This window comes from Girardinichthys multiradiatus, chromosome 10 (assembly GCF_021462225.1).
Source record: "Girardinichthys multiradiatus isolate DD_20200921_A chromosome 10, DD_fGirMul_XY1, whole genome shotgun sequence".
In the NCBI taxonomy this organism is placed as follows: Eukaryota; Metazoa; Chordata; class Actinopteri; order Cyprinodontiformes; family Goodeidae; genus Girardinichthys; species Girardinichthys multiradiatus.
In genome coordinates this window covers 14,623,201-14,644,200 of record NC_061803.1, presented here as the reverse complement: position 1 = coordinate 14,644,200, position 21,000 = coordinate 14,623,201, and the positions used below count along the sequence as shown (strand labels likewise).

Sequence of the window (21,000 nt, the reverse complement as noted above, 5' to 3'; positions counted from 1 at the left end):
CAAATACACAGACAACCGTTTTAATGGCCTGTTTCCAGTACTGATAGCTCCCTTCCAGTGAAAATCGGACTGGCCACAGCCTAAACAAATAATCAGAGACAGACCTCTCCGTACTGTCCAGCCATTCAGTGACAGAAGAATCAATCAGTCAGTTAGATTTGTTTAAAATCTGTCTCATACTCTATTCTAACTCGTCCAACACAACTCAAGGAGAAAACAATCAATTTCTCAAACCATCAGTTACTGCAAATTGTTTTTGTACCATTCTTTTTTGCTCAATAATTATTTTCTTTGTGTTGTTGTCAATTAAAGATGTCTGAGTGAAGAAATGCTGTGACAACCAAACAAAATATCTTTTATGTATTTTCTGGCAAATCTAGATCAGCAGTTAACCGTTAAGTTACCTGCTCAGGCAAATGAAATTTCAGACCGACTTTGTTACAACTTTTGTTGTGCCTTGAAATGCCTGTTATTGATTGTTTGGACTGGAACAGAAATAAAATAGACTTAGATTGAGAAATGTACATAATGCTCTGTTTTTCTCAGTATGGCCAAGGATTCTCTTGTAGATGTTCTCAGAAACTAGAAAATGACAAGAGCACTCCACAGGTTTTTACGTTTTCAAATCACAGCAGAGACTTGGTATTTCACCTGGAGAAGTATACTGTGTAGCGTAGAGCGTAGAGCACCGTCACTCCTCCGTGGGTCTCCATCTATAAGAAACATTACCAGATCACAAGTTTCCACTTTTTTGCAAGTTACTGCAGTTTGCAATAGCACTTGTGGGTTTCCTCATGAGGACCAAATGCAGAAGGTCTTAAATGTCAGTCCGCCTTTAACTATTCAGTGTTGTTTACATTGCATTACAACTTAAATCCCACTTATCTGTTAGAGCTATAGGCAGATTAAAGCTTACACGGCAGAAAAGTCACTGACTAGACGCAATCTGCTGGGTTTCCTTAGACAGAAAAACGTTTTATCCAAACTGAATAAATAACTGAATCTGACTGCACTGTTCAATGATTAGGATTAATTAGAATGTATGTACCTGACTTTTGTGAAGTGCCTTGAGACAACATGTGTTGTGGCTTGGTGCTATATAAATAAACTGAATTGAATTAAATTGAATTGAAATTGCGCCCCATTCTGGAAACCTGATGTTTTGTTCAGAGTGAGTTTTACAAGCTAGAACGAGTCTGATCTCTGTTTTCACAGAAAGTTAATGTTTTAAAACCACTGAATCACAATTTCACATTCCTTGCCTTTTGCTAAATCAGATATGTGAAAAAATAGTAGGAAAGAAAAAGCTCAGTATTTTGGATGACTGTAGTAGAAAAACAAATATTCCTTAGGATCTGTATTCAAGGTGCCAATGGACAGAAAATCAGGATAAATAACTGAGAGGGAGGACAGAAAAGGAAAAGAAAATTGTGATTTTGTGAAAAACAGTCAATCCATGGAGTCCCTTGGAATAGCTGTGTTGAACTATCAAACACTTCACCAAGACGTTTCATCTATCTGCTGATATTCAGTGGATTATCTTGTTTAATTCTGCTGATCTGGCTGATCCCTCCCACCCTGGTCACAGACTCTTTGAAACTCTCCCCTCTGGCAGGAGGCTGCGGTCCATGCCAGAGGGGCATGGACCGCAGCCATGCCCCTCCCCCCCCCCCCCCCTTTTTTTTTTTTGCTGACAGGACACTTGTAACCTCCAACTCTATGCGTTACATTAACGCTCAGCTTGGACTCCTGCTTTACTTGCACTGCCATACATGCATACTGATCACCTGCACTGTTGTACCGCTCTGGCATCCTTTACTGCTCTACATTTACTCTCGCTCACTTAAAACTGTGCACATATATTTATATTACATTGTAGATATGTTTATACTGTTTAATTTGTACTGTATTGCACCGACTACGCCAAAACAAATTCCTTGTATGTCCAAAACCGTACTTGCAATAAAGCTTTTCTGATTCTGATTACCAAACAAGCCACTGGGGGCCAGTTACAGGTGCTTCGAAGAAAACATGCAAAACCTTGAGCTAATGACTGGGGAGCTGAATGTGTGTACTCCTTTATGACTCCGTTTTCCAACAATATAGCTGACTGAAAAACTTCAAGTAAATTTAGTGTGCACTTTTAGTCTCAGTTCCTTTGTGAGAAACCACTTGTTCATTATAAATGGACTACCATGACCTGTAACCTTTTCTCAAAAATAGAAAGCTGAGTACTGGCTATCGTCCTCACAAAAAAACAGACGTACTGTCAGCAGAAAGCAGTCAGAAAGAGGAACAAAATGTGGGGGAGTGTTGCTGCTGTGTCCCCAGGAAAAGAAATGCTTTTCCACCAGGCTGCGTTCAGTAATTAAAGTTCAGCACAAGGCTAATGCAAGGAAGGCACAGTAGTGGAACTCAGTTTATATTCTTGATTGGTTAAACAGAGCTGGAGATGAATATGTACAAAGGAAAAATAACACTACATTCATTTCATGCCCTTGATTTTTGTTTTGCCTGGTGCATTCAAGAACAGTCTGTTTAAACCATGAGCAACTATATATGGATATGTTCAGCTAAACTAATTATTTGTTTTGATTTTTCAGGCTTATTGAAGTTGATTAAATTAAATCACCTTCAACTTGATCTTAAGAGATTAAAGACTTTTTGTTCACCTCATAATAAGATTAGTTAAAAGGCTCACAAAAAAAGGTTAATAAATATATTTTTGTAATGCCTACTTAACAAAGGCTAATATTGAGTCAGTTCATACATAAGTTCCAATGTATACTGGGTCTTGCAAAGGTTTTCATACTTTTCATGCCATGCCATGGCACAGCTACAAATTTTTATGTATTTTGCTGGAATTTGATGTGATAGCGAAACACGGTAATAGTTCATAATTGTGAGGCAAATGAAAAAGGATACATTGTTTTCCAAATGTTTTTTGCAAATGAAAATATGAAAATTGTCGCATCTATTTTAATCAATTCTTTGTCGAACCACCTTTTACTGCACTTGCAGCTACAAGTCTTGGGGTATGCCTCTACCAGCCACATCTAGGGACTAAAATGTTCCTCCATTCTTCTTTGCAAAATAGCTTAAGCTCAGTCAGACTAAAAGCAGAGCATCCATGAAATGCAATTTTCAAGTCTTGTCACAGTGGCTGAGTTAGATTTAGGTCTGGCCTTTGACTGGGCCACTCAGACATATGAATATGCATTGATCCAAACTTTTTTATTATAAGTCTGGGGGAATGTTTTGGGTTGCTGTCTTATGCAGCCTCTAATGGGTATATTTCCTGACCAGCTTTCCAGTTCCTGGGTGTTTTGTGATGGGTGTTCAGGGTGATGACAAGTGTCAGTTTTTTGGCACACATTGTTTTACAAGTAGCCCAAACTGTCCAATTGTGCTCTTTCTCATTTCCACATATTATTCTATACAAGCTGTAGATCTCTGCAGCTCCTGCTGTGCGCAGTGTTTTCAGGCCCTGCTAGGATTTACTGGTTTGCATATTTTGCATAATATTTGCAGAAGTCGGTACAATTTAACTCATTTTCAGTCCAGTGCCTGAATATTGCCAGAATTTCTTGTTTGTTTGTTTGTTAAGCTAATCCAACCTCTGATTGTACAGCTATATTCCATATCAGAATATTATTGATAGGTTCCCTTTTTTCAGTAAATCAATTCACTGAGTGATATAGATTAATTACACACAGACTGAAGTTTTCAAGCCTTTACTTCTCTCAGTTATTATGGTTTTCTGCTTACTCTTAATGAAAATATTACATTTAAGAATAAAGTTTGACATCAGGACAATAAAAAACATTTATTACAGAACTGTGTGCTTAGTGAAAAGTTTAATACCTGCCTAAAGGCTGTTGGAAAATAAACCTCATCGGAACGATAGTATAGTTTATTGAATATGACTGCAATTGTTGTCCCACTTACCGTAAAGATATTGCCTTCTACAATCCTTTTCTTAGGTTAGTCCTGAAACTACATTTCCATATTTAAATATTTGTGTTAATTTTTTTTTGCTTTTTAAGGAAACTAATTCAACCCCTTAATGATGGTATGAAATATAAATTGTAACTGGAGATGCACTAATCAATCAGAAACATGCAAGCTTCAAATGATAAGCTATGATAGCTACATATTGAAACATCTGGGGGGGTTCTATTCATTTTCACTCTTTGAGCTTTTATTTTTCGGAGTTTAATAAATATCATATCTACTTTAGGAACATATGCTTTGATGCATGAATGGAGATGCTCTTGTAGTTCCACCTTTTCTGTTGCATTCAGAACTACAACCTCTATCATTTTTTTCCCTTTTATGTCTTGTAGGCCAAGAGAGGAAAACATTCACAATCAGTCTAAATCGGATCAACCATTCAGACGTCAAAGAAAACTGGAAAGTGATATCAGCTAGGATAACCCTGATTGGTGCATCTCTAGTTATGACCATTAAAATGGTAAATGGACTGAACTTATATAGCGCTTTTCCAGTCATACAGACCGCTCAAAGCACTTTACACTAGAGCCACATTCACCCAATCGCACTCACTAACGCTCACACATTCATACACCGATACGCAGATCAGTAGGCAACTTGAGGTTAAGTGCCTTGCCCAGGGGCACATTGACATATGGCAGGAGGAAGCTGGAATTGAACCCACAACCTTCTGATTGCAAGACAACTACTCTTCCTATTGAGCCACAGTCGCCTCAATTAGCCATTAGCCATTAGCCAACGAACATTCATTAAATTAGTGAAATCAACAGGAAAAGGCATCATTGGTGAGCGTAAATGAAGCAAGAACTACATGCCAACGAAGCTTGAAATTAACGGCTGCAATAATTCGATGAAATGACAGCATCTGGAAAGGAGAGTGCACTGGGCTATGTGTGCACAAAATACCACAGAGAGACCAGTGTTTCTAGTGAGAAGATGCTCTCACTGTAAATTACTTTTACTTCCTCCAGTCCCTCAGGGTCTCCAGTATTAATTCAATCATGTAAATCATCAAAATGATTCATTGTGTGCAAGCAGTTACCTTAATTTAGAGAAAGTAATCAATTACTTTTATCTAGACAACACACCATTGGCTAAAATATATAATACAATCCCCCGAAATTAAAGAAAAAGACCAAAAAACCCATAGCCCTAGAGACCTGAAGATCTGCCCTCAGCTCCGGGACTGCTTTGCTGCAGAGGAGTGCAGTGAGTAAAGTGGCCTATGCTCTTCAATACATTACTGCTGCTTAGCCGAGATCTCAGGCAGAGTCCCAGTTCAGCATTTTCCTCCATCCTATGTTTTATTCATCGTCGTAATTTCACTGTCAGGTCACCCCCCTGAGGTGTATAAGTGCTTATGATGGGGTCATTAGAAAGTGTGGAAAAACAATGGCTGCCATTTCAATTATTGATTTTGATAATCAAAATCAATAATTGATTTTGATAATGGGCTAACATAGAGCACATTGTGTACTATAAGAACAAACACAATAATAACGGAAGTGTCTCGATTTGTGGTTGTGAAGGACGAAAGCAGCAAATTGCCTACCAATCTGCGTATCGGTGTATGAATGTGTCTGGGTGAATGTGGCTCTAGTGTAAAGTGCTTTGAGTGGTCAGTATGATATATGATATATACCATTACCAGGCAACGCAGGTCATCAAACCAAACTATAAAGATTAGAGTAGTTGGACCTTTTTATTTAAGATCTGATTCCAGAAACACAAACAGACCTATCTAATTGGACAAATAAAATGGAATCATCTGTAAAAGACAGAATGTTGTTAAACTTGGTATTTTGTGGTTGTAAAAAGAATCCAAATTGATTTCACAATGATGTCCATGAGGAATGACAAAAGCCTGGTGGATGTTTGGGTGCCCACATACAAAAATACGTAACAGAATTTTGTTGGTCGTTAACATAAAATCTCAATGAAATATATTTAGGTTTGTAGAGGAAATGTAACAAATCTGGAGTAAAATATTGCAAAATACAGTAGGTGCATCTCCAGAGAAAACTGCTGTATTATACAATAACCAGTGTTTTTGATCGAATTATGCATTTGTCAGATTAGAGTAATTTTCTATCTCAATTTTAACTCAGTGAACTGATGATGGTTATTTAAAACAACACCTTTCCATCTTTATGAGAAGAGGCATAAAATGCGATGACGTTTGGAGACTTCTACTTGTCTCCACTCTAAATCCAATTTTAATCCTGTGCAGTAGTCTTTCACACCTTGTCAACAGTCATGTATAACCAGGCTGAGCCTCCTGCCAGATAGGGAAATGTGCATGGACCACACGTTAGCGCTGGATTGCCAAGAAAACGTGTGAATTAGACAAACGCAGGGCGTAACCGAGTCAGCTGTCTTCCTGCTCCTTCACTTAGGAGCAGGTCTGATGAAAACAATTTTAGGAAGGCTACACAAAGGGCCTCCCAGCGGATCCATAATATTAACTTGGCCTTCGGATTTTCAACTCATAGGAGTTTTATCTTCCTTCTGTTGCATTATACAGAACTTCCCGATAATGAAGCTTTAGACAAATTCCCCAGGCTGAATAGACAAGCAGGTTGGTTAATTCTGAAAATTAAAGGTGAGCAAAAACTTGTTTTTTCCTCACCTTTGAATAAGGGGGAATTATTTCAGGGTATTTTCATTTTCAAGGTTCCCAATGTTTTACCGCTAGCAAGGTGAAATCAAGGTAAATCAAAATAATAAATGTATACCTTTCTGTTCCCTCTAGGAAGTGGATTATAGGACCAAAAAAAAACTATCATCTTGGCCAAATCCTGATAAATGAAAGAAGGTTGAGAGATTTTTTACAATAATACATCCATCTCACAAAGCGTAACATTGGCCTTGTAGAGGCCAATGTCTCCTATTGGAAGCAGCTGCCTGCACAGATATGAAACTCTAGCTTCAAATTAACCAGGCAGGGATAATCCCACAAAATGATAGACCTGGCAATGGAAATAACATTCGCACAAACTCATTGTGACCCCAGCCAGGCCTTTTAGTGGGTCTGCTCGCTGCCTGAAAAAATGTAAACAGCTCTCTGGGCTGCATGTGACACCTGGGCTGGACACTTGCTTAAAACGGAAGGTGATGCTGACATCTGACCTCAGTCACTGCAGCCAACTAAACAACTACCTCAGGGCTGCTGCTGTTTACAGTCCCCAAAACATGAACAGCTGCATTACTTGTTGGCTGGGGAATACAGTGACTAGCCCAGTCAGTGAGGAGAGCAATGAGCTGACATTCTGTGAGGTTTGTAGGTCATACAAAAAAGCACACAGAGCTGCAAAAAACAACTGTGCTAATGAATGGTTGTTTATTTAAAAAGAGAGGCCAGAGGTAACTGGAATATAAACCTAGCTCTCTGTGAAGTTGTGGACTGTTTAAACCCCCGCAGATTTGTGCTATGGCCCATTAGCGTGACATGTGGAAAGAAGATACAGGACAACCACACAAAAAGACAACCATTTATAGGGATTACCTCTGCTCTACAGATGCATGAATTGTCATTTTGTTTAATACTGATTTCAATCGCAGTTTTCTTTTTAATCTCATTCAACTCATTGTAGTATGACAGAAAAAAGTTTCTATGTTTTGATATTAATTCATTTAGAATGAAGATTTTTACATCATCTTCCAAAAATTAATTTTTTCCTACAATGACCCATGTGTTCATTTTATAAATATGGATATGCAATTTCATTTATTAGATGTATTTTTAATTTAAAAAAACGTTACCCTACCATATGGGTAGTGATATCATGGCACAAACACATATTATTTGCCAGAGCAAGGTATTGTAACTTTGAATTATTTTGGAGGGATTTGTTTTTTTCCAAAGCATCCCAAATTGCTGTGTTTGACAGTTTTTTCAGAACCACAATAAAGGATTGTGTGAGTACATATTGTTTTCTGAAAGACACCATGATCCATAGAAAATAACAGATTGAGATTTATTCCTGCAAATTTCTTTGCAGGTTTTAAAGCGGCCTAGTTAAAGTCTAGACTCAAATCTAGTTGAGATGCCCCGGCGTGAACTGAAACAGGGTGCCATGGAGAACAGGCACAAGGAGAGAAGCGCAGCAGAGTACACATGCAGTACATATTTGATATGCAAATAATGCAGATGCCATCTGAGTTGTCCAGCTCAGATGTCCAGCTCCCTTAAAATAATTTTAATAAATAATCATTTTTTGCAACTGACCCGGATTTCAATAAATTTGTTTTACCTTGTAATGTGCATATTTGTTACATATTTTAACAAAACCGTGACAATTTTGCACATAGTGTGGTGCAAAATGTTTATACAGTTACACCCCTTCTGTAAAAATCTCAGCCTATGCAAATCTTTAATGCCATAAATCAAACTACAAACCGACGGGGTCTGTGCTGAGTTGCCAAGTTGCATGTATGAGGCACAACTGGGCACAGATGGTGAGGGACAATGAAACAGTTTGGTTTTGCATGCATCATTAGCATAAGCAATGACCTCACACCTTGGCACTGTGGTTTGTGAGATTTGCCCCCCTTACTCAAAGCCTCAAAGGCCGAGTTGTGCTTGCAAAGTACACACTATTGTTGTTTTACTGAGGAAATTTCTCTAAAATGTTTCAGGTTGTGTGGTTCTATTGTAAGATGTAATTCTTGATTTATTTGGTTTCAAATATCTAATTTTTAGCGTGATCAGTTCTTTATTTAGAGATCAATCTGCTGTTATATATAGATAATAAGTGCTTTGCATTTTCAATATATAAAGCAATGTGTTTACTTAATAGCTGGGTTGGAATATTTAATTTAAACTGTCTTAACAGCAAAACATTTATAAATATGTAAGGTGCCACCTACAGAAAATAATGGTGGCAAGTCACTCACCCAATAAATCACTGGAGGCTCATCAGTCTCAATGACAAACAGCTCCAGTCTGTTACTTCATACAGACAACACCTTCTAGAGTAGCCGCTCATCCACAACCACATAAATCCCAAGCTATGATCCACCGCTCTCAACAGGAATAAATAATATTAACTTCACTGGAGGAACCATCCATGGATGCCCTGCATGGATCGCTTCCTTCAAAGTCCAACTCGTATTTTTCACATGCAGACAGAGAGCAGTCAAATATTGTCTCCAGCATTCATTCACTCTAAAACCAGAGCCTGCTGTCACTTAGCTAAAAAAAAGTAAGAAAAGGGCAACTGGTGACAGGCGTGAAGCTATAGATGGCATCTTTAAGAGATCTTTAAGAGCTGATAGACAGAAAAGCAGACGTGTCTAAATGGTAGTATACCATGTGCAGTATGGTATGTGGGCAATCTGCACTATAGGGCAGTATGACAACAAAGTTAACAGTTAGATATCAAAATTTAATTAACAATTGTGCTCAAATTAAAAATTCCTAATAATTTTATTCTAATGTTATTCAGATTGAACTGTTGAGTCTGTTAAAGCTTCGGAAAAAAACTAAGTTCTCATTATGAATTTTTAAAGCCTAATGCTGTATCTCCAAATTGCTTCTTTTTCTTAAAAGTATTTCCAAAACATCCAGTAATTCTTTTAAAATGGAAAAGCCTACATTGCTGTTTGATAGCGTCTTTCATTCATCCATTTATAAACCCACTTTGTCCTGCTCAAGGTTTGTGAGGGGACTGGAGCCTGTGCTTGCCACCAAGGACAAATGGCACGATAGAGCTTGGGCAGATGGCCAATTCATCACAGGGATATGCAAGACAAAGAAATAGTCATTTTAGCATCACCCATTATACTGACGTGTATCATTTTGGACTGCTACACACAGCTCATTGCAAACAACCTACAGGTCCTTCTCAAAATATTAGCATATTGTGATAAAGTTCATTATTTTCCATAATGTCATGATGAAAATTTAACATTCATATATTTTAGATTCATCGCACACTAACTGAAATATTTCAGGTCTTTTATTGTCTTAATACGGATGATTTTGGCATACAACTCATGAAAACCCCAAATTCCTATCTCACAAAATTGGCATATCATTAAAAGGGTCTCTAAACGAGCTATGAACCTAATCATCTGAGTCAACGAGTTAACTCTAAACACCTGCAAAAGATTCCTGAGGCCTTTAAAACTCCCAGCCTGGTTCATCACTCAAAACCCCAATCATGGGTAAGACTGCCGACCTGACTGCTGTCCAGAAGGCCACTATTGACACCCTCAAGCAAGAGGGTAAGACACAGAAAGAAATTTCTGAACAAATAGGCTGTTCCCAGAGTGCTGTATCAAGGCACCTCAGTGGGAAGTCTGTGGGAAGGAAAAAGTGTGGCAGAAAACGCTGCACAACGAGAAGAGGTGACCGGACCCTGAGGAAGATTGTGGAGAAGGGCCGATTCCAGACCTTGGGGGACCTGCGGAAGCAGTGGACTGAGTCTGGAGTAGAAACATCCAGAGTCACCGTGCACAGGCGTGTGCAGGAAATGGGCTACAGGTGCCGCATTCCCCAGGTCAAGCCACTTTTGAACCAGAAACAGCGGCAGAAGTGCCAGACCTGGGCTACAGAGAAGCAGCACTGGACTGTTGCTCAGTGGTCCAAAGTACTTTTTTCAGATGAAAGCAAATTCTGCATGTCATTTGGAAATCAAGGTGCCAGAGTCTGGAGGAAGACTGGGGAGAAGGAAATGCCAAAATGCCAGAAGTCCAGTGTCAAGTACCCACAGTCAGTGATGGTCTGGGGTGCCGTGTCAGCTGCTGGTGTTGGTCCACTGTGTTTTATCAAGGGCAGGGTCAATCCAGCTAGCTATCAGGAGATTTTGGAGCACTTCATGCTTCCATCTGCTGAAAAGCTTCATGGAGATGAAGATTTCATTTTTCAGCACGACCTGGCACCTGCTCACAGTGCCAAAACCACTGGTAAATGGTTTACTGACCATGGTATCACTGTGCTCAATTGGCCTGCCAACTCTCCTGACCTGAACCCCATAGAGAATCTGTGGGATATTGTGAAGAGAACGTTGAGAGACTCAAGACCCAACACTCTGGATGAGCTAAAGGCCGCTATCGAAGCATCCTGGGCCTCCATAAGACCTCAGCAGTGCCACAGGCTGATTGCCTCCATGCCACGCCGCATTGAAGCAGTCATTTCTGCCAAAGGATTCCCGACCAAGTATTGAGTGCATAACTGTACATGATTATTTGAAGGTTGACATTTTTTGTATTAAAAACACTTTTCTTTTAATGGTCGGATGAAATATGCTAATTTTGTGAGATAGGAATTTTGGGTTTTCATGAGCTGTATGCCACAATCATCCGTATTAAGACAATAAAAGACCTGAAATATTTCAGTTAGTGTGCAATGAATCTAAAATATATGAATGTTAAATTTTCATCATGACATTAAAGGAAAATAATGAACTTTATCACAATATGCTAATATTTTGAGAAGGACCTGTACAGTGCCTTGTAGAATTATTAATGCCCCTTGAATGTTTTCTTTTATTTTTTAGTCCATTGGTAGACATATCCCAAAAAATCTTCAGCTCTAATTTTAACATATAACGTATTAGTTTAGGGCAGCTCAACACAAAACCACTCCACAATTTTCTTATTTTTATTGATAAAAATTATGAAAACCATGCTTAATTTTCCTTCAACTTGACAATCATGTACTCCTTTGTGTCTGTCTCATAAAGTCAAAATAAAATCCACTGAAGTTGTGACACAATGTGGAAAGTTCAGTTGTTGTAGAAACTTTCATAAGGTGCGATATAAAAAAAAGATATTTGATATTTAAAAATGATGGCATCTGTCTCAGCCTTAATCATTTACAATCAAATAATTTATTCATTGTCTGTTTGATTTATTGATGTTGATTTTCAAATCCTTCCAAAATAAAGACCACAATCTTTGCTCTGTGGCTTTCAGCAGCATTTACTCATGCCGATTGCAGGAAGAAATTTGTTTATTTGTTGCTTTTCATTGCTTTATGCTTGTGGTGAACTCGGTGAGACACAATGGATGCCTGTGAGCATCTGAGCTGCGTTGGTTCAGCAAAAAGGTTTTTTCCACTGTAAAGGGAAGTAGGCTAAAGTTAGCAGCTTGATGTGCAAACCACATTATACCGTGTAACATGCTGGCATTTTTAGCAGTATTCAGTGGCTGTTTGTGTTTGCCATCATCCACCCATGTGTCACACTCAGCGTCAGACCAAAGACAGTTTACGACTGTGCACTATGTTAAAATTTGGTTTTACTGGAACATAGCATACAAAGAATAAATCTTCGAGGTTTTTTCGTGTATTCTGGCCCTGCTATGTTTCCTTTGAGGTCTAACCTGTAGATTCAGATTTTTACAGATGCGATTTCTTTTCGTTTTAGGCGTATTACACTTTAAAGAACAACATGCTCTTCATTAATGAAAGTAGCAGTTTTAAAATCAAAGGCAAGATTATTTGTATTCATGCATCAAAGCATATTTTCCTAACATTTGACTATTTTTTAAGCTCAAAAAGGTTTGTTAAAGTACATGCTTTTGGTTGATGCATTTACAGACTGAAAATAGTTGGTAGTCCTTTGTTTTGATGCATTTAATGAATTTGAAATAAAATAAGATTTTTCGGTATTGGTCAGTCAGTCACCAATAAGATTTGGTCTTAGGAGAATAGAGAGTTTCAGATGGTCAACTGGTGCATGTCTGTGGTATTATTCTTCAAGTTTATACTTTATTTTGATAAATCTTTTTTATTGGTAAGCCATGACTTCCTGTTTCACTGTGGTTTACATAAGCCACTCTTAAACTTTAGAAAGACAAGAAAGCATTCAATTTCAGTAATCTTGTACATAGATTATTATTGTTTAGAAAATAAAATCAAGAAAATAGTTACTAGTCTAACTTTCCCATATCTTCTGTCCGAGCTTAAATGAAAAGAAATTCAAATGTTTAAACCAGCTGAAACTGTGAAATAGCTATTTATGTGACTAACACAGAGCAGTGTGTCCAACCAGTCTGAAAAAACATTCATAACATTACTCCACAGAAAATTACTCGCAGAGCATCCTCCTAATCCACTTATCAATATAATTCTGACAGAACTGAGCTTTTTTCATTTACCATAACAAAAAAATAAGTTTATTAAAACTTTTAACAGAAAAAGCTCTAATTGCAGCATAAAACGTATTAAGTTAGGGTGGCTCAACACAAATCCACACCACAATTTTCATATTTTTAGTTGTAAAAATTTGAAAAAAAATCCTCTCTTGAGGATAGCCCCACCGAAAGTAGTTAAAATCTTCGGATTGGGTTAAAATAGTCTAGTTTTTGGCAGTATTGTTTCAGGAAAGTGCTTTTTTTTAAACCAGAAGACATTCAAGTAAAAACTCAGCTATTTGAGGGGAGTCCAATGTGTGGGTGGTCCTTTAGTCTGAGAACAGTTTTCTTACGGATAGCTAAACAAATAGCGTCTCCCAGACTATCTTTGAAAGGTGTCTAAAGGAAGATATTGGTGCCAGCTCTAAACAGGGCAGCAACAAAACAGTTCAGTCATATCTCCTACAGTCATTACTTAGGGAGACAAAACTTCATCATCACCAATAAAGGATGCTAACACCCCATCATGCAGATTTTGTGTAAAGAAAAATCCAAAACACTAATGTTAAAATCTCCATATATTCAGCCCTTTTTACTCTAATACTCCTAAATAAAAATAAAAAATAAAACAGTCCAATCAATTGCCTTGTGAAGTAGTTTAATTTGCAAATAGTCCAGCATTGAAAATTTTAAAACGGGGTACTTTTACAGGGTGCTGCAACTACACCTACCGTGGTTAACTACCAGTCCCAATGTAGTTGATGATATAAAGTAAACAATAATATGAAGCTACAGTGAGATAAGTAGTGACCAAAGACAGATTCCCTCTCTAATCTCCACCTCTGACTTGATCAGAGCAGTGCAGCTCAAAATGGCTGTTTCTTGCTGCGAGACCACTGTGGAAACAGGTCACTGCCGTTTGACCTGGCATAGCATATTTGAAACAGACCAGTGTGGGTAAATGAAAATCTAAGGAAATGTGTACTTGTGGTTTGGAGGTGAAGGGACAGTCATGTGCGCTCTTTTGAGCAGCCCCAGATGATTTACACACTCTAGGCATGCTGGAGCAGACACTGAAATAAAAAGACCTCTAACAGTGAGGTCAGATGCTTCAACTGAGAAATACAGAGAACTAAAAGAGGTGCCAGAGTTATCAGACCACGGCTACAATATGTAAGTCTCTGGTCAGAGAGTTCTGGAGAGAAAGACTCATGATGAGTGAAGTGATACTAAACTTCCCAGACAGGCCTGTGATCTCACAAAAGACAAGAGAAATGTGGAGCAAACAGCCTGGCAGCAGCAGTCAGGTCACGCTGCACAGTGTTTATTACAATTTCTAATCTGTAGCTGATTTTGATAAATCTTCACACCAACGGGGCTTCTCTTTCAAGATTTGTGGTTTTCCTGAAGGAAAATTAAAGAACATTAGCATAAATAACAACAGCTGTGTGTTAAATCTATGTGACATTAAATGCTGGATGGCATGGTAATTCAAGTGCAAGTTGTCTCAAATAGTATCAGCAGCTTAAAGTCCAATGAGCTTGTTTTGCTATCAAAACTCTTTGATTCACCTTCTAATCTTCTGCTAATTGAGCCTGCAGCTTTACATTCATTCATTCAAGTCAGAGAAACATTTAATCCTTGCTTTTGTCTCACTGGAAGGGAAATAGACAGACAGACAGACGGATGGATGGATGGATTGTTCTTTTTTCATAATAGGTTAGGGAATAAAATCTGAACATACAAATGTTTCCATACTCACTGTCCTGACTGCATACATGTCCAGGTCTGGAAATTATGTAAATTAATTTTTCATATTTTTTAGACTGCACAGGAACTCTGTAAATCCCCTTAGATTTTTCTACTGAATAATCTTCCCATGAGAAATCTCTTGCAAATATTTGAATAACACAGGCATTCATTTTATCTGTGTTGCAGTAACCACTACTGAACAACTGATCTATCCCTGAAAGTGGCATTATATAAACCTGAAAAAAACACTAGAAAGTTCACCCTCGAATGCTGCCATCCCATTTACATGCAGTCAAAGTCTGACTGAAAAACTCCGAACCGACACAAGAGGTATACCGAACTTTATTTTTTCACAATTCTTTTTGTTTGTTGTGAGTGAATGCTTCATCAACCGCTTATGAAGAACTTCTGAATCACAGCAGAGCAAAAGGTGCTGCAGCAATAGGCTTTGTAATGGTAGAAAAATGCATCAAACATACTTTTTCGTTCCACGGAAATCCATTCATAGGAGAGATGAGACAAACAGGAGCAGACCCCGAGTGTGCCAGATGGAGACCCCGCACACTACACCCAGTCTAAATCATCCTAATCACCCATCCCACTCTTTGTGTAATAACATATTTCAGCGAGGAAGAGAATCCCCACCACATTTAGAACGCCTATGTGTGTGTCTGAGCTCCCCACACAGTCTTTATCAGCTTGCAAGAAGTTGCACACACCATTGTCTCACACGCAGGCAAATCTCTTGTTGAATCCTGTAAAGAGCATATTTATGCAACAGTGTATGTGGCTTATAAATTGTGGCCTGATTTAAATTGATTTGGATTAAATTTCAATCCTGAGGATATGTGCAGTTTGACCCGCTTAATCCAACATCTGAAAATGAAAACAGCAAAGCACAACTGCAAACCTAACAAGAAATGCTATTCCACCTAAACAGACAGACTGTAGAAAGAGAGTTTTAATCAGAGAAGCATGCAAGAGTCCCATGGAAACTCTGGGGAGAGCATCTGAGATCCATACCTCAGGTGGGAGAGTCTGTTGACATGACAACTACACATACTCCACAAATCTGGACTTTTTAGAAAAGTGTCAAGACGTTTGCCACAAGCCATGTAGAGTCACAGCTGCATTAAACACATGGAAGAAGGTGATCTGGTGCGATAAAACCAGATGTAATTTTTTGCCTGAAAAAGCAACACGTGGTGGAAAACTAACACTGCACATCACCTTGAACACATTATCCTCACAATGGCACGTGGTGGTGGCAGCAGCAACATCATGATGTAGAAATCTGCAGGGATAGGGAACCTGGTTTAGAGTTGATAGAAAGATGGAATGAACTACAGAATAATAAGAGAAGTAAACCTGTTGGAAGCTGCAGATCCAGAATTACTAAGGAATGGCTAAGATCAACAAATGTAATGCCTTTTAATGGTCCAGTCAAAGTCCAGACCTGAATAAAACTGAGAATCTGTGGTAAAACTTGAAAACTACTGACAGATGCTCTCTGTCCAAACTGACAGACCCTGAGTAATTAGGTGAAGACAAATGAGCAGACATTTCAGTGCCTACATCTACAAAGCCAGTAAACATACACTAAAAAACTTACAGCTGTAATTGCAGTGAATGTTGGTTCTACATTACAATAAGCAGTGGAAAACGTCCAAGTAGTGAGTATATTTGCAAGTCTCTATACTATCCTGGAGGGCTGTTTTTCTTTTTTTTTTTTTTATGAGTTTGAATTTATTGAATTAGACCTTTCGTGGCATGTTGGCTGTGTCTTAAATAATGTGCACAGGCATGCTTGTTGTCTTTTACATTCTGGTCAGTTTCAGATGCACATAATAATATTGCACATAACAAATCATTTACAGTGATTAAGATTGTTACTGACTATTATGGATTCTTGAGAAATCATTAAAAAACAGTATGCATGTCAGTACAAACAACCACAGGCAAACTGTCACTGGTGTTACCTTGTCATTTATGGTAATGCATTCAAATTCAGAGACTATAGTATAACCTAAAAATAAAATATGTTGCTGTTTGAGCTGCCGTCTATAAATTTACACAGAAGTCACAATGTGCTTCAACACCCCTATTCCCCTTTCTACAGATCCCTCTTTATTGGCATTCATAAATAATCCAGTAAAAACTGTTGTTGAAGCATTTCAGTATTTACACATTATTTTTCAAATTGATCAAAGTTTGTAAAAGCATTTCAGTAGTAATCCCTCATTTCCTGTGTGTCTGTGGTGTGAACATGATGTTAAGCAGATGCATATTTGTCTTAGCCACTGGCCGGACATTGACCCATGTTTATCTTGCGTCGCACACACTGTAAACCGTGGTGACTCACTGCCTGAGAACTGCATCAAAAAGTTGCATCTTGGGGTCACCAAGACCCCATAGCAACCATTAGACACTATCTACATGCAAAGAAAAAGCTTTTTCCATCCTACCAGCACAAACGTCAGTGTATGGCGTTTGATAAATTTAAGTGGGTCTGTGCTTTGCTCAGATGAGAAAATAAGATTGAGCCACAAACACTTCAGCTGGGTTTGGTGTAGGCCCAGTATGTGGGAGAACATGTGGAAAAGCAACTCATACCCATGGTAAAGTATGGCAGAGGATCTGTGATGCTGTAGGCCTGTTTCTCTTCCAAGGACCAAGGAATCTTGTTGGATTGTCTGAAATAATGAACTGTTTGATGCAGTGTACTCAAAGGCTGTAATTTTCATAAATTAATTGTTAGAGGGTGGTGTATCAACTACTAACCCGACCAACCCCCGCGACTTTAGAATGCAGCCTGTACAACACATGTCCAATTACTGTAATTAATGCACATTAACTAAATGAAAAATAAGCTCTGGTTTGTAGCTTTTAGAGAGAAAATGTAAGAAGACTGAAAATCAGATAATATTATGGATTCATATCATAATATGAGCTAATATAATAATATTAAGGTTTCGGACCACCTAAATTTTCCATCATCCATTCCCATGATTAAATGTCCTTTAAATGATAAAAAGAGAAAATGTTGGAGTGATCAGATGTTTCTTTGGCTGTTTGAAATATAGAGTCATGCAGCAATGCCCCTCTCCCACTTGTTGCTGTGCACTGCTGGTAAACTGGCTGAACGAAGGCTGATGTAATTTCTCTACACTCACATGAAAGAAAAACTGGACTGCTTCAAAATATTTCTGGTGGCATAAAACACAGACAGTCATGCTGTACAAGCTCAAGGAGAACCACCAATCACTCTTATTCTATTGTTTTAAAACAACAACTGATAAGCTACGGGCAAAATTCCTCTAAACTTCATGTATTTTTTTAGTGCAGCTATACAGAATACAACCAAATGTGAAGGAGGAATTTGATTGAAAACGTGAATAAAAAGGAGAACACAAGAAAAATGCAAATGTCAGTACTCAAAAGACATCTCAGAAGACTATTTTGCACTAAATCAAGCTTGTCTTCTTTTGTAATACTGTATTCCAACTTTTTTCTCTATAAAATGTGTATGTACTGAGGGCAAAGTGGAACCAAAGTCAAATTCCTTATTTGTGTGCACAAACTGGGCCTATAAATCTATTTGTAACTCTGCCCTATGTGATGTCATCAGAGATACGTGTTTGTGGAGGCTCTTTTTTGGTAGGGTATATATTTTATTTTGATTAAATAGCATTTTACCACACATAGCACAAGTAACAGAATACTGATAATTGCATATTGTTGTACAGGTGACAACTATGTCTAGGGTGAGTTTGATTTCTCTTATAGAGAAGTCTGGCTGGCAGCTGTAAATCTGATGGAAACGCTTCCAGTCATTCCCATATGTGCTTCCTAACAGTATGTGGTCTGGTGGGAGTCTTTGCTTGGACAAAGGCAGCAGAGGACCACTTCGTGCCTCCTGAGGTTTCCAATGCTCTCATTGGTCAGCAGAAAATCCTATTGTTTTGACTGATAATACCATGAATGGCAGCTAAATCTCGTTTATAAAAATGTTATAAATCCCCCTTGACCAATTTATTCCGAACCAGACTCCTGATTGATGGTTAAAATTGTCACTGGTTTTGCTACTCAATAACAATATTCCACTTTAAATCGCATTCAAATTAGACAAGTTAGATTAGAATACATAGTGAGTCATTCATCCTGTGCGCAGGCAGCAGGCGCCTGATTGCTGAAAGGACTCCGTTATATTTGATGATGTCTCCGCTTGTAGGAACAGACACACATACAGAGTCAAATCAAGCCCTCCAAAACTTTTCCATTTCTCCACCAGCTTTCTTCACAGAGACATGCAATCATAAAACAGGTACATTTTGAGAGATTTGGCTTAAAAAAAAAAAAATCAATGGCAAGCAGTGATACAACATTAACAATAAGGAATAAAACCTACCATGAGTTTTCATGCTTGACGCCGGCTCTAGAGCTCACACGATAAGCCGGATCAAACAACTTCTCATCGCCTGATCGTGTATTTCCATCCCGATCGCTGCCCACGTTTAATAACATTTATAAATCCGTGCAATTATTATTGTCCTTTCCATCTGACTGTGTCCATAGGAGAACAAATTGTGGACTCTGATATGTGACTGTCTCTATCTCCGGAGATCTCGGTATGAGCGGAGGAAGGAGCTCTCTCTCTCTCTCTCTCTCTCTCTCTCTCTCTCTCTCTCTTTCTGTTTCTGTTTGCTGGTGGTGAGGGTGAGGGATGAGACCAGAGGAGAGGACATCCCCCACGAACGACGACTACAGTAACCACAAGAGATGGAAAGTGTTGAAAAGAACTGATAAAATATACAATTTTAGGGATGCATTTTTAGAAAAGTACACACATGCACCAGCCTACACTGCAGTCTTGCTTTTTCTTTATTGTAGCAGCAGATTTCTAACTCCAGCCCAACAGCATGGAGGTTAGTTTTGTTTCATGACCACAGGTACTCCAGCATCTGCCCGTGATATCAAACCAGGGGCGCTTGTGGACGTATAGCCCTATACTGTGGCGCAATATATAATGCAGCAAGTAATTACAAAAAACCTGAGGCGTAATTACTTTGGAGGAGTGATTGTAGGAGGCAAGGATCAGGTGAGTCCAATAAACAGAATGCATTGCAACTATGAGTTAAAATATGACTTTGAAGTAACTGATCGAGGATGACAAATGAGCACAGAATGCATAGGGGAGGAAACTAGAATCAGGAAACAAACTAATAAAAATAATGATAATGCAAATTTAATAAATTGAAAACCAACATTACAAACTAACTTAAAGTCCATGGATCATGACAGTAAACTGTTTTTCCATCAAATGTTAGTCTAAATCAAAAACTTCAACTCCTCTTTAGTACAACATTAACTTCTTTTTTAAAACAATTTTCCCATTTAGATTTGAAATACATATTTTGGGAAAATTATGCATTCCAAGTTTGACATGGTTATGCAATACTTCAAGTACTCCAAGCGTTTATTTTTCTTCAAAATTATATGGCTTCATAGTAGAAACTTATCTGTACAAACAGCAGTGTGCATAATTATTTGGTCTTTTGCTTATTGCTTTATATTTTCTGTCCAAGCAGTCAGATTTTCCTAATCCCTTTTAAAGTAGATCTTTAGAAAGTTGTTATTTATCTGTCTGAAACTTGATCTGAAATGTTTCTAAGACAGGTTCCAAGTAAAATGGGCCCAGTCATGGCTTTTGCTCAAAGTGCCCCTTGCAGAAAACCTTTTTATCTGTAGCCACTACCCATCAAGGGGAATGTTTCCCAAAAGTTTTGCATAGAGGAAATGTTGGACCCCTCAGTTCTGTGCTAACAAAATAAAACCATGAACTGCAACACAACTACCTCATCTCCCACATAAACTTAGTCATGAATTCATGAGCATGTGTGATCAGCAAAAACCTGTGGTTTTATAAAGCAATCACAAACCAATTCTTGCTTTTTGTTTATTTTTAACAGGGGGAGGATTTAATTTTTAATTAGTTAGAAATAAAGCTCATTTAGTTGAATAAGTACATTTTAAAAAACTGCTTGGATTTTAGTTCATGTTTTTTGGTTAAACGTGCATAATTTCAGCTAAGAGACATTGAATAGAATCCACATAAAAATATGTCCATGTTGTTGCACCAGTTTTACTTGTTAA

The 21,000-nt window shown here is 38.1% G+C and overlaps 1 protein-coding gene across 3 annotated transcripts in view; it reads right to left on the bottom strand.

The window, feature by feature from the left end:
* LOC124875775 (carbohydrate sulfotransferase 15-like) overlaps window positions 1–19,493 on the bottom strand; it is a 55,886-nt gene extending 36,393 nt beyond the window's left edge. Inside the window, exons 1-2 of one of the 3 annotated variants that reach the window (XM_047378179.1) lie at window positions 19,256–19,493; window positions 16,078–16,141 (exon numbers count right to left, since the gene is read on the bottom strand). The gene's annotated coding sequence lies outside the window, so the exon portion shown is untranslated. Of the gene's footprint in view, window positions 1–651; window positions 714–16,077; window positions 16,142–19,255 lie in introns of all 3 variants that reach the window. The other 2 variants (XM_047378180.1, XM_047378178.1) reach the window with 2 other exon arrangements.
* Between the last annotated feature and the right edge of the window lie 1,507 nt (window positions 19,494–21,000).